This window comes from Balaenoptera physalus (genome assembly GCF_965194825.1).
Source record: "Balaenoptera physalus genome assembly, chromosome: 6".
Taxonomy (NCBI): domain Eukaryota; kingdom Metazoa; phylum Chordata; class Mammalia; order Artiodactyla; family Balaenopteridae; genus Balaenoptera; species Balaenoptera physalus.
Genome location: NC_138885.1, coordinates 105,627,077 through 105,641,913, shown reverse-complemented (window position 1 = coordinate 105,641,913; position 14,837 = coordinate 105,627,077). Strand labels below are relative to the sequence as shown.

General features: G+C 38.9%; 1 long non-coding RNA gene across 1 annotated transcript; it reads left to right on the top strand.

The window, feature by feature from the left end:
• The first annotated feature begins 7,907 nt into the window (after positions 1–7,907).
• LOC309663511 lies at positions 7,908–13,411 on the top strand. Its single transcript, XR_014265331.1, has 2 exons — positions 7,908–12,120; positions 12,327–13,411. It is a non-coding gene; the product is annotated as an uncharacterized lncRNA (long non-coding RNA).
• Positions 13,412–14,837: the final 1,426 nt, after the last annotated feature.

Here is a 14,837-nt window from a genome sequence, read left to right as displayed (position 1 = left end):
ATGGCAGAAGTAAAGTGTCTATACTAAATGGAGGCATAATATAATGTTATATATTTTAAAAAGGGAAAGTTATAAAATATCTAAATCCCTGCTCCGAATCACTGAAATGATAACCCACAGCAACGCTTTCCCACTCAATGGGAAATAAAAACAGAGATTCTTTAAAATGCTTTTGAGGATGAATATTGTAACATTCGATGGTTCAGTTTATGATGTAAAAACAAACAACCTCAAAGTCTTAGGTCTTAGTGACTTAAAACAACAAAGTTCCTTTTTTTTTTTTCTCATTCTATATGTCCATCAAGGATCCACAGGGCTACTTTGTTCATTGGGGGTCTGCTTAGAACCCAGACTGATGCCAATTACGGGCTAGGAGGAGAGAACTGGGGGGTTATGTATTGGGTCACAATCTTCTTAGAAGCCAGAAGTGACACAGACCAGTTCCATTCACATTTCCTTAGCCAGTGCATGTCACCTGGCCAAGCCTAACCCCAGAGCAGGTAAGATAGAGCCGTCCAACAAGGGCTGCAGTGGAGAAAGATAAATTTTTCCTGGAATTGACAATATTGATATCTGATTCTAATGATAATCACACATGTGCATTCATCCTTCTTTACCTGTTTTTATTTTCTCCTAAAATACACTTTCAGGTGCTGGCTTGTTTACAGATGCTGACTGGAATGCATCTCTAAACAAGTGTATTTTCTTTCTTCGGAAACTCAAGAATCTTCCCCTTGGTGGAAATCTCCTGAACTAATAACACAGGGAATTTACAACAGATTTCAAGGCACAATGCCTAAAGGCAGATGCAAATTTTAAATTCCCAGGTCATTGTTTGTCCTGGGAGTCAAGCCTCTCCAAAAGTTAAAGAATCTCTGTCTTTCTCTCCCTTCTTCTCTTTTCAATGGAAAAGAGTTTTTCATATTGTAAGTATTATGGTGAAAAGGGCTTTTGTAGACAATAAAGTGCCTGACCTTTCTTTCCTTTAATCATATTTATCTCCCAGAGCTTGTTCCATTGCCCACGTTTTACTGACAAAAACAGAACTCTGTCTGAACTTTTGGAAGCGTTCTCCAAAATTTTCGGCAAGTCATTTCTGCCATATCTTCAAGATCAATCATATGCTACTGTAATAGAGCCAGACTTCGGTGCCAACAGGCAGAAGAAAGGGTCTATAAAAATTTCAAACCAGAAAATGATTGGAATTAATATTTTCTTGTCAAAATGAAATAGAAAATGAAGACTACACTCCTCTTTTTATTCAGAAGATGCATGAGGTTTAGAAGGACACATCAAGGAATGGAACTCACAAAATCTGCTAGTTTCTAATCTTCCTAACACAAAATGTGAGAATAAAAGGGAAATTTAGACTTTTTATCAGGACAATTCAGAAATGTAGTTGAGGCATGATATAATGTCACAATATAACATTTATATCAACAAGCTTTTAAAAAATAGTTTGTATTGGAAAAGTGATACAAGTTTATTGTGGAAAGCAATTAGGAAAATAATGAGATATAAAGAAGAAAAAAAAAAACAGCTGTAATGCTAGACTCGAAAAATAATAACTGCAAACAATAATTGCAAAAATAATTGGTGTTAACCTTCCAACATTTTTCCCGTGTCTGCGGTTTTTACACAATTGAAAATATATTATAGAGGGTATAACTATTAGTCCACAAATTCAGACATACTTAAAATACTCACTTTCTTCATTTTTCTAAGGCTCAAATTAATTTCTATATCAAGTCCTGCTCTGCCTGGGAAGCAAAATTTCAGCTTGATCCACTCGAGCACACCTCCTCTTTCTGGGGGTGTATCTAATTTGACAGGGGTTAAGGGTGACGCTGCATCGGGTATGCGAGAGGGCAAGTGATCATCAAGTAATCATCTACGTATGTCTCTGCTAAGACATTTCTTGTCCCTGTTAGCTTTCTTCCTCTTCAGTTTCTATGCTTCTGCCTAGGAAACACCATCCCAAGACCCACCAAATTCTAGCTCTTATCAACTCCCAATTTCTTCTCTTTTAAATCCAGTGGTACCTTTTTTTTCAGGTCCAGGAATATGCTGGTCATTTACCTATTGCCTCTCAGCTCCATATTCACCGTGTTTACACCCTGCTCTGAGATGCTGGGACTGGGATTCTGGACACTGTATTTCCCAGACTCCTTTGGCAGCAGCCCTTCTGCTCATCCTGCCAGTTGGCAGCAGCAGAGGAGAAGGCAGGGGGCGGGAAAGGAGAAGTGGCTTCATCCCTGTGCACGGCCGGTCCTGTCAATGCTGCCCAGGACAGGGGTTGTGTCCCACCAGCGGCAGTTGGCTCAGGCCTCAGCCCCAGCCTCTGTCAGCACTTCCAGAACCTGCCCCTCGGGCCCCTCATGATAGCCAACAGTAGCTGGGCGGTGCCCCATCTTCCCAGGTCTGAGCCCCTCCTCAGGGAGGCCCTCCCCTAAAGCAGCCCAGTGGTCCCCGTTCCATATTGTTATTGCCTCCAGAGCCTTACCTCAGAGGCTCCCTCTTGGTCTCTTAGCCCTTTGGCACTTGGAGAGTCAACTTCCGAAATTAAACCCACTCTGTTGAAATGCCGGTGAGATTTAGGTGTTCCTCACAGGACGCTGACTGATATCTGGGGGAAGGATTCCTTTTTCACATAATCTTGATGTTTTTCCCTCAGAGGGAATCCCTCTTTAAGTGATGTTTGTGTCCCAAACATGTGGCAGGAGCTCCTTAAAGGATTCAACCAGTTGAAAACATAAAAGCTAGAGATTTTTAGGCTGTTTCTATTTCCCACCCAGTCTTGCTTTTCCCTGGCCTTATGAATACAGAACTGGGCTATGTGCTTGAATAGTGAAGGGGGGACAGAGCAATGGAAAAAAAAAAAAAAAGAGAGAGAGAAAATCATTACTACAGCAAAAACGTTATTAAATTCTGGAGTAGTTTCTTATGTACCTACATTGTCCAATGCTGATCTTATATTGTGAATGTATGTTATGTTCATATTTCTGTAAATAGAGAGCTTGCAGTAAGTATTCTTTTATGTCCTGGTTTGCAAACGTTAGAATTAAAAATCTTCATTGACATGGCTTCAAATTAGACTTTAGAAACTTCTGAAAAATGTTTAATATATTTAATACACGTAGAGCTGAAAAAGGCTACAGCTAGCTCACTTTTCTGAGGGTATATAACTTTGTTGAAAATATTTTTAAATTCAAGTTACAATATTTTCTTGTCCTAAATTAGTAAGTAGTTGAACATTTTTTCCCCCATTAAAGTTGATTTAAATACACAGGCTTATGTAGGTTGTATGGGATTTAGTTCCATGGCTTCTTGAACCAAAAGAAACTCAAGATGGATGATCTGTGTTAACTGTATGCAACTATATGTGTATTTATGAGGCTGAAATGCAAGTCTAAAAATTGTATGTGCCCTTTAAAAGATAAAATCTTCAGAGAGAAGTGGGCTCCTGACTCCATAAATAGTGCACCAATAGCTTGTACATCATCTAATAACAATAATAAATATTCCTCAGTCAAAGACAACTACAAGTTTGCACTTGATTCTGACCATTATTCCAGACTGAATAACTGCTGGATGCAACAAAGCCAGAAAAACGATGTAGACCAATATGCAAAGGCAATTTGCACTCAATTTGCATAGCCTATTTAACCCTCCAAAAGGCTGAAGACACAGACAGGATTTTAAGCACTGCAAGGTTGAAGTACAGAAAATAAAGATTAGTTTGATGAGGGAGAAAGGTTAGAATATAGTTGATTTAGAAATGTTATAATTGGTCTCAAACATGGCACCAGAATGAATAAAGAGTATATCTGCAAAAATTTTAATGGTTATATGTGGAGCAAATGTAACCATAAATGAAGGTAATTCGAGAATTCTATGAACATGCATACAAATTTAAATCAGTTTAAAAGAGGAAAATTAATTCCATTCCCCTCAAAGTATGGAATAATTTCTTGAATGATGATATGCTGGAATGATGGCTTAATTATGCAAGAATTCTGCTGAGTTCATTGGAAGTCCCCTTGAGGAAGTCAGTTTGAGAACTGGGGAATTCCATGATGGGTCAGAGGGGATCTTCCATTACTGTTGGAGGTGGCTTCAGTTTGGGGTGACTAATGACAAGAACGATTTCTGCATTTGCTGAGAACCATTTGAAAAGAGGTTTTGGAAGTGCAATAAGGTTGGTGCTTATGGGGTGAGAACCAGGATAGAGTGGATTTCATGTGATTGGAAGGCCTGGAAGAGAGCTGATTCCCAAATGATGCTTAGACAAGACCAACCCTAGCCCCTTAGCTGGTTTGAAATTGCTCTGGGCTCCAGAGGTAGAAGTAAAAATCTTCATTGGCCCACCCTACCTGTGTTCAGAAGTTTGGGGCAATCTTATCAAACAGTTGCAGTCTTAAACAGAATTACAAGACTACCTTTGGAACCAGAACCCAGACTTTCTTGAGCTAATATAAGTTAAAATATATCCTTGGCATTAGAGTGAGATAAAAATAGTTAAAAAAATTTTTTTCTTTTTATTAACTTATGCAACGAAGTGTGTAGATCCTAAGTGCACAGCTCAGTGAATTTGTACATATGCAGAAGCCCATGAAACTAATATCAAGATCAAGATAGGGAAAATTTTCTGTTCCTCTGGACTTCCTCTTGTGCCTCTTCCCAGTTAGTGCTCCCAAAGGTAACCACTCTTCTGACCTTCATTACTATCAATAATTTTTACTTGTTTTTGAACAGAAAGAGTATTTAACATAATTGTTAGTAGTTACTCATCTTCCAGAGATATTAGAGACAGTATATTTGTTTTTTCCTTCATTTGTTTATTCATTTGTTCAAAACACTATCTAGTACCAACTTAGTCTACAAGGCATTGAGAATACAATATTGAACAAGAAAAAATCAGTGGCTGTCCTTAGGAAAAATTATAGCGTATGGGTGAATACACACACGTTAGCAGGCAATTACGTCACAGTGTGGTAAATGCTACAAAATGAGGACGTGCCAGATGCCAAGAAGAAAGGGAGAGGCATGTGGACTTGGGGATTGGAGCTGTCTCCTGGAACAAGTGACATCTATACTGAGACTGCCGGATGAGTAAGGGCTAACCAGACAGCGATGAGGAAATACAGAAGTAGAGGGAACAGCGGGGACAAATGCTCAGAGTTAAAAAAGAGCTTTAGATATTTGGGGACCTGAAAGAATAAAAACAAAACATTCCTGATGACTAGACAAGTGAACTGGGGTCAGATCCTACGGGACTTTGCAGATTGTGTTTCAGAGTTTGGACTTGGCTCCAAGGGCAATGGGAAGCCATGAAAGCTTTTTCAGCAAAGGACTGACATCATCAGACTGGTATGTGTTTTAAAGTAGTACATATAAGAGAAAATAACAGTATGGAAGGAAAAAGTGTTTGAAAAACAACTTTGCTTTGATACTTTTGTATGAGATAAAAAAACCTGAGGTGACACCCCCCTCACCAGGTACAAATTTCATGATATTTTATTATTTGAGCACAAGTGGCAAGAAAGTGTACAACAAAATATACCGGAGGAAATATGTCTATAGAACACAAAGTAGCATTTGGATGAGGCACTACTTGATTCCATCTTAGTAGAAAGCCGTCAGTAATGGAGCAAGTTAAATAATGTGCCCAACGTTCACAGCTGCAGATGCAGGATTCACTGCAATGGCCCTGGTAAGGCTCCTCCACCGTAGCTGGAATTCTCTATTTTACCTTTTGAACTTTATCTAAATCTTTTTTTGATGTTTACATGTCTGTGATGATCATTATCAGCTTGAAAAATCCAGGAGAAAAGTCTCAAAACCATCTTTACTGACCTCTACTTTCTAAGCCCCCTTCTTTGAACCCCATTTTTAGATTAATGTTCTACATAATTCTTTCTGCCTGCCCTGTTCACTTGGAGCTTGAATTATCCAAATGGATGTCCAAGCTGATTAGATTAACCAGATAATCACCAAAGTCCCATTCTGCCCTGTCATGTAGACACAGTTTAAGTGGTTAAATGTTCTGCTCTCTTGGCTGTGATAAAATGAAATGCAATGCCTTCATCAATATCACTTTTATTTCCCTCTGCCTTACTTTAATGGAATCCATTATTGAGCCTTTTGACTTTTTGCCTCGTACTAAAATCACATAATATTTCTCTAGAGTAGTATTGTTATTCACCTTTTTGTCATGGTTGAAATATGTGTACAATACTGACATGTCTATAAACCAACTTTATTACCATGCTGACAAATTGTGAAACAGTTGATAGGTAGATATCAGTAGAAAAATCCTTGCTATGGGAACAAATTCCAGTATGATTTCATCCTAGTAACTAGTAACGTATATGCCTCTCTCCATAACTGGACCATAAACCCTTGGAGGGCAAGTGTTATAGGTTGAATTGCATCACCCAACCCAAATTCATATTCATATTGAAGTCCTAACCCCTCAGAATGTGACCTTATTTGAAAATACGGTCATTGCAGATGTAACTAGTTCAGATGAGGTCATTCTGGGTTAGGGTGGGCCTTTAATCCGATATGACAGGTGTTCTTAAAAAAAAGGGAGAAATTTGAATATAGACATGCATTCAGCAAGGATGCCATGTGTAGACTGGAGTTATGCTACCACAAGCCAATGAACTACCAGAAGCTGGGAGAGAAACCTGGAAGAGATTGTTTCCCCTAGCATCTTCAGAGGGAGCATGGGCCTACAGAAACCTTGATTTCAGACTTCTGGCCTCCAGAACTGTGAGGCAATAAATTCCTGTTGTTCTAAGCTACCATCTGGTTTGTGGCACTTTGTTATGACAGCCCTAAGCAACTAATACAGCGAGGATTATGGTTCCCTCGTGTTTGTGTGCCCCACAGGGACTCATGAATGTTGGCTGAGCTAAAGTTGCAATCATAGACCCCAGTGGACCTGAAGCTTGAGCCAGGTAGGGCAATGAGATGCCTGGAAATGGGACCTAGCAAAATTTCCTCCTAGTCTTGAGATATGCCCTTGGGAATGTGCTGGGGCTGACACCAGGTGCTTGCACCTGATGAAAAGACAAGCATGTGGTCAGAGCATCTACTGATTCCACAGTCCACCTCCACTCTGAAAGAGGACGACAAAGAAGTGTCTTAATGGACCAGATGGGATGCTTATTTGATGGGGCTGAAGCATCTATACCAGTTTCATAAGGACACTCAGGCTTGGGAAGCTTACCCCCCTCAGTTCTTGCAGACAAGTGTGTGGAATCAGATGTACATTTTACCTTCATTAAAGGAATCTGTAGCCTTTGCCTGAGTGGACCTTTCACTCAATCATATCGCCGGTCCACTGTGACTCATGAGAAAAATTTAATGAAGCCTGTCCCAAATGAGCCTCTACTTAGGAGAAGCCTACTAGCCTGGGATGGAAAGATACTGGTGGGGATGGAGGTGGGGAGTAGATAGGACTAGTTTTCACCTTTTTGTTTTATGAAGTCTTTTTTCCACTAAATATAACACAGTGGGCTTTAACTTGCTTTGTCTCAGCTGCACACCCCAAGGAAGAGGTCATTGCCCTGTCTACTCCTACACAGAGTAAATAAATAATAATCCATTTCATTATTTTAAATTTCTAAATTTAGTAGTTTGTTGGTTGAGATATATATACACACACGCACACACATCTATATATACAGTCATGTATGAAGTGCATGAATCTTAAATGTGTAGCTTGATGGATACACTCATGTCCCTGCCCAGATCACCAAGATCCGGAATATTACCAGCACCCCCAGAAGATTCCCTTGTGTTCTTCCCCAGGCCTTTACATGTGCGATTTTTAATTAACCTCTAATTATTTTTTCCTAACCCTGCTGACAAAGAATGCCTTCTGAACATTTAAGAATCTATGGCAGGGACTTCCCTGGCAGTCCAGTGGTTAAGACTCCGCGCTTCCACTGCAGCGGGCGCGGATTCAATCCCTGGGCGGGGAACTAAGACCCTACATGTGGTGGGGTGCTGCCAAAAAAAAAAAAAAAATCTATTGCAGTTCACAGAAATCCTGCCCAGAGCTTGTTGTGTTGCCTCTATGTTGCCCGCATAGTGCAGTTTGCAAACTGGCTGGCTGCCTGTGGCTGAAATCTGCTCTTCAAACTTGGTTTGTGTGGACTGCAAAATGTCTTTTAAGAATTGAACCATATTTAAAATGAAGGTATTTCACATGAAAATCCAAATATGAACAGGGGGAGAGGAGTGTCTCTTTAAAAAATGAGAAATTGTGTATCCCCTCTTGGAAGAAATCACCTGGAGCTGGGTAGTGGCTGCCCTCTTGACACCAGCAGAGGAAAGGGGAGCCGCCTGTCCCCAGACTTATATAAGCTCAGCGTGTCCCCAGACTTATATAAGCTCAGCGTGTGCGCTCCCGCCAGCTGACCTCACGCATGCGCATCACCTGCATGGTCCTTGGAGCAGGTACAACTAGACAAGATGGTAAATGCAAGTTAGACTTTTAAAAGGGGACCCTTCAACCACCCAGAGGGAACAATTAGCTTCTGTACTACCAAAATATTTTTAAAGGAAAACGGAATTGGCTTTTAAATGAATACACTGTTTCTTATAACCCCTCACAGTGATTTGATTTCTGAAAATGGCTGCTATTTTTCTTACGCCATTCCAACTCGTTTTACACAGACGTACACAGAGGCTGGTGTCTAACATCTGGATCTGGCTAATGTTTAAGTTTTAATATAAACATTATACGGGAAGGCACTCATTTGTGGCGTGCCCATAGCTTCGATTTTGTTGTTGTATTTTTTCTGCATAACTAGTTCCATTAGATCTCAAACTAAACAGCGAATCGACGCATCTTTGTGATTATGTTCCAAAGGAGAACTCGAATCACCTTGTTAGACTATGCTTGGTGTTAAACACTATCTGTATGTATATCTGAAAATTCTCTGTAAATGGCATTTGAAAGTAGGACATAGCTATTGTCTTTCATAAACACCTAGGTGTTTATGAAACAAACTTATTATAACAGTTCCTCATTCAAATACAGTATAAAAGGGAAAACTACATGGAGCATAGGTTTTAAATGAAGAGTGTCTTGGCTTTGCTTTTCTTCTGAACCATTTTTTCTCCTTTTACGTTTTGCACCAGCTCATAACAATTCTGTTCCAATCTATAAGATTTGTAATGCCACCACTTCCCATTTGTTCTACAACATAAACAACCACGTGTCAATGCCGCCTTCTCATCAAGGGCTGGTGAGCAGAATTTATTTCTGGTATCTCAAATTGTTGTCAAGGAACTTCAGAGTCAACAGAGACAGTTAACCTGTAAAGTCAATTAACAGACATGGAAAACAGAGATGATGGGGGAATACAAAGGTTAATCATACTAAATGCCTTTCAGAATTTATTTAACTCTATTTGAAATTGTGCTTTCACACACAGACATGCACACACATATGTACACATGTACACATACCACAGTGGTTTTATTTTTAAGTTCATATGAAATGCTCTGTGTTCTTTTTAATATATCCTGAAAAATCTTTGCTAAGTTAGTTTATAAACACAACCACTGTTATTCAAACTCTTGAGTTACTACACCTTAACATGACATTTTTTGGAAAATAAAATCTTTAAGAGTAGTTTTTTGTATTTATTTTTAAAGATCTTTTTGATGTGGACCATTTTTAAAGTCCTTATTGAATTTGTTACAATACTGCTTCTATTTTATGTTTTGGTTTTTTGGCTGCAAGGCATGTGGGATCTTAGCTCCCCAACCAGGGATCGAACCCACACCCCCTGCATTGGAAGGCAAAGTCTTAACTACTGGCCCCCCAGGGAAGTCCCTTTAAGAGTAGTTTTAAATATGATTCTGAACCTATTCATCCTCTAGGTTTAGGGAGAGACAAGGTCATCAATGGGACTCATGCAAGGCCAATAGCCATAGACCCTAAATGTAGACTCACTCAACTTTGACACTGCCAAACCAATGGGTCCTTCCTCTGAATGATGCCAGTAATCTCAAACACATCTATCAGATATCACCTTTTCATTCCACCCTATTATGAATTTCACAGTAAGAACATCCTGGTACCTCTCCAGCCTCCTTCTCCCTTGCCCCTCTTTAGAGCAACACTTCTCCAAATTAGTTGCTTCCAACTTTTCTCTTCCTCTTGAACCTAATTCTATTAAGCTTCCATCCTGGCCTACTGCAATGAAAGGGTTCTCAAATTCTATGATGCAAAATCTAATAACCAGTGCTTGGTACCATTCCCATGTCCTTGGGTCCATCTCTCTGCTTCTTTGCCTAAGGACTTTCTCCAGCTCCTTGGGCCTCAAAGAGCCAAGGACTCAACACCCTCAGAAGCAGTCCTCAACTAATGAAGACAGGAATTGAGAGATAAATATTACAGATTCCCATTTCTTGGTAGGACAATTCTGAAATGTGTCCCTCAGAGGATCCCCTGTGGAATTGAACTCCACCTTATAAACACTCCCTTTGTTCCTTTAATTGGTTTTTCTCCTTTCTTTGTTTCACTTTCCCCACCTCCTTGCCTGTGCTTTCTGGGCTCTGACCTCCCAGGTAAATTGTATTCATTACAGTCCTTGTCTTAGGGTTGCTTTCAGGAGAACTCAAACTAAGATCTCTTTTTTTTTTTAGTCAATGTTTACTCCTTTGGCTACTGGGGATTCTTAGTCCCAGTTCTATAAATATCAACATACTTTGACAACCCCCGAAAATATACACCCAGCCAGGTCCTATCTCATGAATCTGGGACTGCTATTTCCAGCCTCCAATCAGATGTCTTTACTTGGATATCCAGTAAGAAGCTCGAACTTAACCTCAAATGTGTTCTTCCTCTCAATATGCTCATCTTTTATCTTTCCAACCTCTGTAAATAGCACCCCCACCTTTCAAGTTGCTCAGGTTAAACTTGGGAGTCATCCTCATTGTTATGCTTTTCTCTCACATCACATATCCAGTTTCACAAGGCACCTCTACCTTCACAGTATATCCAGAAATGAACTGTTTTGTTCAGTTTTGTTTTTACCTATTTCATCACTACTGCCCTGGTCCCACCTCCATCGTTCTTCACCTGCATTATCAGAATAGCCTCGTAGCTGGTCTTCAGCTTCCATACTTGGTCCCTTACAATCTATTCATAACCCAGCAGTCAGGATGATCCTGTTGAAACTAAGTCATACTATGTCCCTCCTCCACCGAAATCCCTCAGAAGCTTCCCATCACACGCTTAGAATGGCCTACCTTCTGTGACCACTGAGCTCATCTTCTACCCCCTTCCTTCACTCTGCTTCAACAACATTGACCCTTTATTACACCTTGAACACGACAAGCACACTCACCTCTCATATACAATGAGGGTATTATTTCATGAAAACTTAGTTTTAGCCATGATGTATGTGCTTGTGTATATTGGGGTCTATATAATATCGATTTCTTACTTTGGGCCATAGTTTCAAAAAAATTTAGAAAAATACTTGCTTAGACATTCACCTGAATCAGATAGCCCTTCCTGATGAAGGATTGAAAACTCCGTGAATTTATGTTTCAATATTCTCTGCAGTAGTCTATCTAATATTTGTAATCTTGTTGCATACCTAAAACAGAACCCCAAAAACATAATCTAAGTGTTTCAACTCCTGAGACTTGAGGTTCTAATTAGCTAGGCTGTTCAGATTACTGGGCACAGCACATTTCCCTTGGGGTCTTTATTCATTGGGTAAAACGACTTTACACAGGATTTCCCCCAAACCATGTAATAATTTAATTTAACATCTTTCATCACTAAGAAAGTAGGCATATACTAACATCAGGGTATGGACATTTGAAGAACTAGTAGCACATATTAATTGAAGACACATAGGAGGGAATAACTTTCTTAATTAGAGAAAACATACAAAAACTCAAGTACTATTTAAAACTTTCCATTTTGACCAGCATCCTGAAATAAGGAAATTTATTTTATTTTCTCTGTGTAACTTTATTTAATGCCCTCTCAGAAGTTATTTGTGATTTTTATGATGGTATCCTTAGAGATGGCATAATAAATACTGCACAGAAAACTCCCATCAAAAAAAATGGAAAGTAATGTAAGGATGTGAACAATGTTAGAAAGAAGGCCAAGCCTAGATATTAGATGTGGGTTGGGTATCACGAGAAAAAAAAAAAAAAAAGCTGCAAGAGATCAGACGAGCAAAGATGGGAAGATGAAGTAGGAAGGAGGTGATTAAATATTCTGAAGGATGATTTTTGTACCATCTTGGAGTTCTGTTGGTATAAATAAATGTGAGAGCCTTCAGTGATTATTATTATCATCATTACTATACTCATCTAGGAAATTATGGCTTATTTGGCACTTTATTCTTCATATTAATGATGTGAAGTTTCATGACAACCCACTAAGAAAATAAAAATGAAAATAATAAATCAGCCTGTGGTACTTAGAAGCTTAATGAAATCCAAACACTTCCCAACAGAAGAGGACTCAGTGACACAGAATTGGCAGTTGTTTGTTGTTAGATCATTAGTTTTCACTGGCTTTTTTTTCCGATTTTAAGAAGGAAACCCTCCTTTCTCCAATAATCAGCTTGGATTCATTTAAAGACACCTGGACTGAAGTCATCAATTGGAAAAATAGAGTAGAAGCATCCTTCAATAGCTTAGCTAACGTTTTCCAATGGGTTTTAAATTACAGTCATTTTTTTTTATTTAAAATACAGACAAGGCTCATTGAAATGGATTTCTTTTGCTCTAAGAAGAAAGTGAAAAGAAAAGCCCGCGTATTTCGAACTTGTGTAAGGAATGCATGACCAGATTTGTAATGACAACTTTGCCGTGCTCTAAGTGGGGTGAAGAAAATGTTATCTTTGAGTAAATGCTCAAGTTTTTACTGGTATCTAGGAAATGAAAGCTTTGAAAATTGCTGCTGATGCTTCTAAAGCTAGGAATATCTTTAGTGGGAGACATCATGTCTGTGTAAGGGGGATTTTCCTCTAGAAGTTGGCCCTTCAGGGGGTCAGCAAAGACTTGGACTCCACACAGACAGTGGCCCTGGCGTACTTTGCTTTTACAGCCCAAGTAAAGCTACTTTAACATTTGAACTAGATGCATCTTGTGCCAACTGTGCCTCTGAAGATTATTTTTTTTAAAGATTTACTTTATTGAGAAGGTAGACTATGTTATAAATTATTTAATTTGTTCAACAACTCTGCAAATGCTAATTTATTCGTGCAACACCTTTTGCTGAACCCTATCAGGCACTTTACTGGACCCTCAGAATATGGTGGTGAGCAAGACAGATCCCTCAATGAATCTATATTTCAGTAAAGCAGCTGAGCAAATTACAACTAAACCAAATAAATGAAACACTTGTAAATGATGACAAGTGGTATGAGACAGAAAATCATAGAGAAGGTCAGGGAAGGCCTCTATGAAGAGGTAAAATTGAAGCTGATCCAAAACAAGAAGTCCTTAACTTGATGGGAAGCTTGTGCAAAGGTCCTGAGGTGGAAAATGAGCTCAGTATATTTAAAGAGCTTAAAGAAGACCAGTGGAGTTGAAGCAGAAACAGCAAGGAGAGAAGTGTTCAAAGATAAGTTATTGTTTTTATTTTAGGTAAATGGGCTGGCATTTGTTGATAGATAAGAGAATGGAAATTCAGAGAAAGTAAGCAATACCTTCAATATTGAACAACTAGTAAGACCCCCAGTCTCCCAAACCAGCTCTGTCCAATTCCAACATTCTTTCTACAAAGCTACACCTAGTTACCTGCTGAAAGCTCACCAGCTTTCTAGATTGTATGTACTAGTTTGAGATCAATTAAAACTGAAACTCACTCAGATGTGCTCCCTGTCAGCAAAGTGAAAGCTTCCTAATGGCCACTTTGCAGCAGTGCCAATGCATCCTATCGAGGGAGGTGCCTGGAAAGGCTCTCCACCATAAGGAGCAGGATGCGAGTTTTCTGTGCCTCCAGTGAGACTGGAGAGCTTATGGAATGAAATTTTACACTTCACAGTCCCAACTCGTCGAGTTTGTGATGTGATAATTTGAGGAAATTAAAAGACATTCAAGGGAAGGTCTTCAATAATTATTGAGTGCCACTATTTTTCTGCTTATTAAATGAATTATGTGTGTGCGTATGAATATGTGAATATGCCCATAAATACATACACTCACAAAACCACACAATATTATTTTTGCTTTGAATCACAAGTGCATACACTACCTTTAAAATGATAAATTCAATCATAAAAATGTTTTAAAAATAAGAGATTAATTCCAATTTACTTTTTAAAAAATTATCAGACTTATTTCTATGCTGAAGATAGGCAAATACCTACAGAGTCCAATATTATGCTCAACACTTTATACATGTTAATTTTATTGAACCTTTTCAATATTCCGATGCTGTGACATTTAGAATGTCTATTTTACAGGTGAAAAAACTAAGATTCTGTGAGGTTAAGTAACCTGTTCTATATCACAGAGCTAGGAATCACCAGTGCTGGGCTGAGAATTCAAGTCTCTTTGCACTTCACCAAGAATTTTCAAAAATTTTTCTTTTTTAAGAGAAACCATTAAACTGATGATGCGTATTTACACTCCCATATTTCAAAGCATTATCTCCTTTCTGGTTCATGCCTTAGGGATTACGGAAATACTTATTTCTGTAGAGGTTGTTTTCAGATTGAAAGAGGAAATCATTTGGGCCTTTTATCTAAACTTTTACTTATTTTTGCGATTAATTGCCTAGAACAAGCCAACTTTCCTCCTTTCATCCACTGAAAGATGTAGAAATGTCT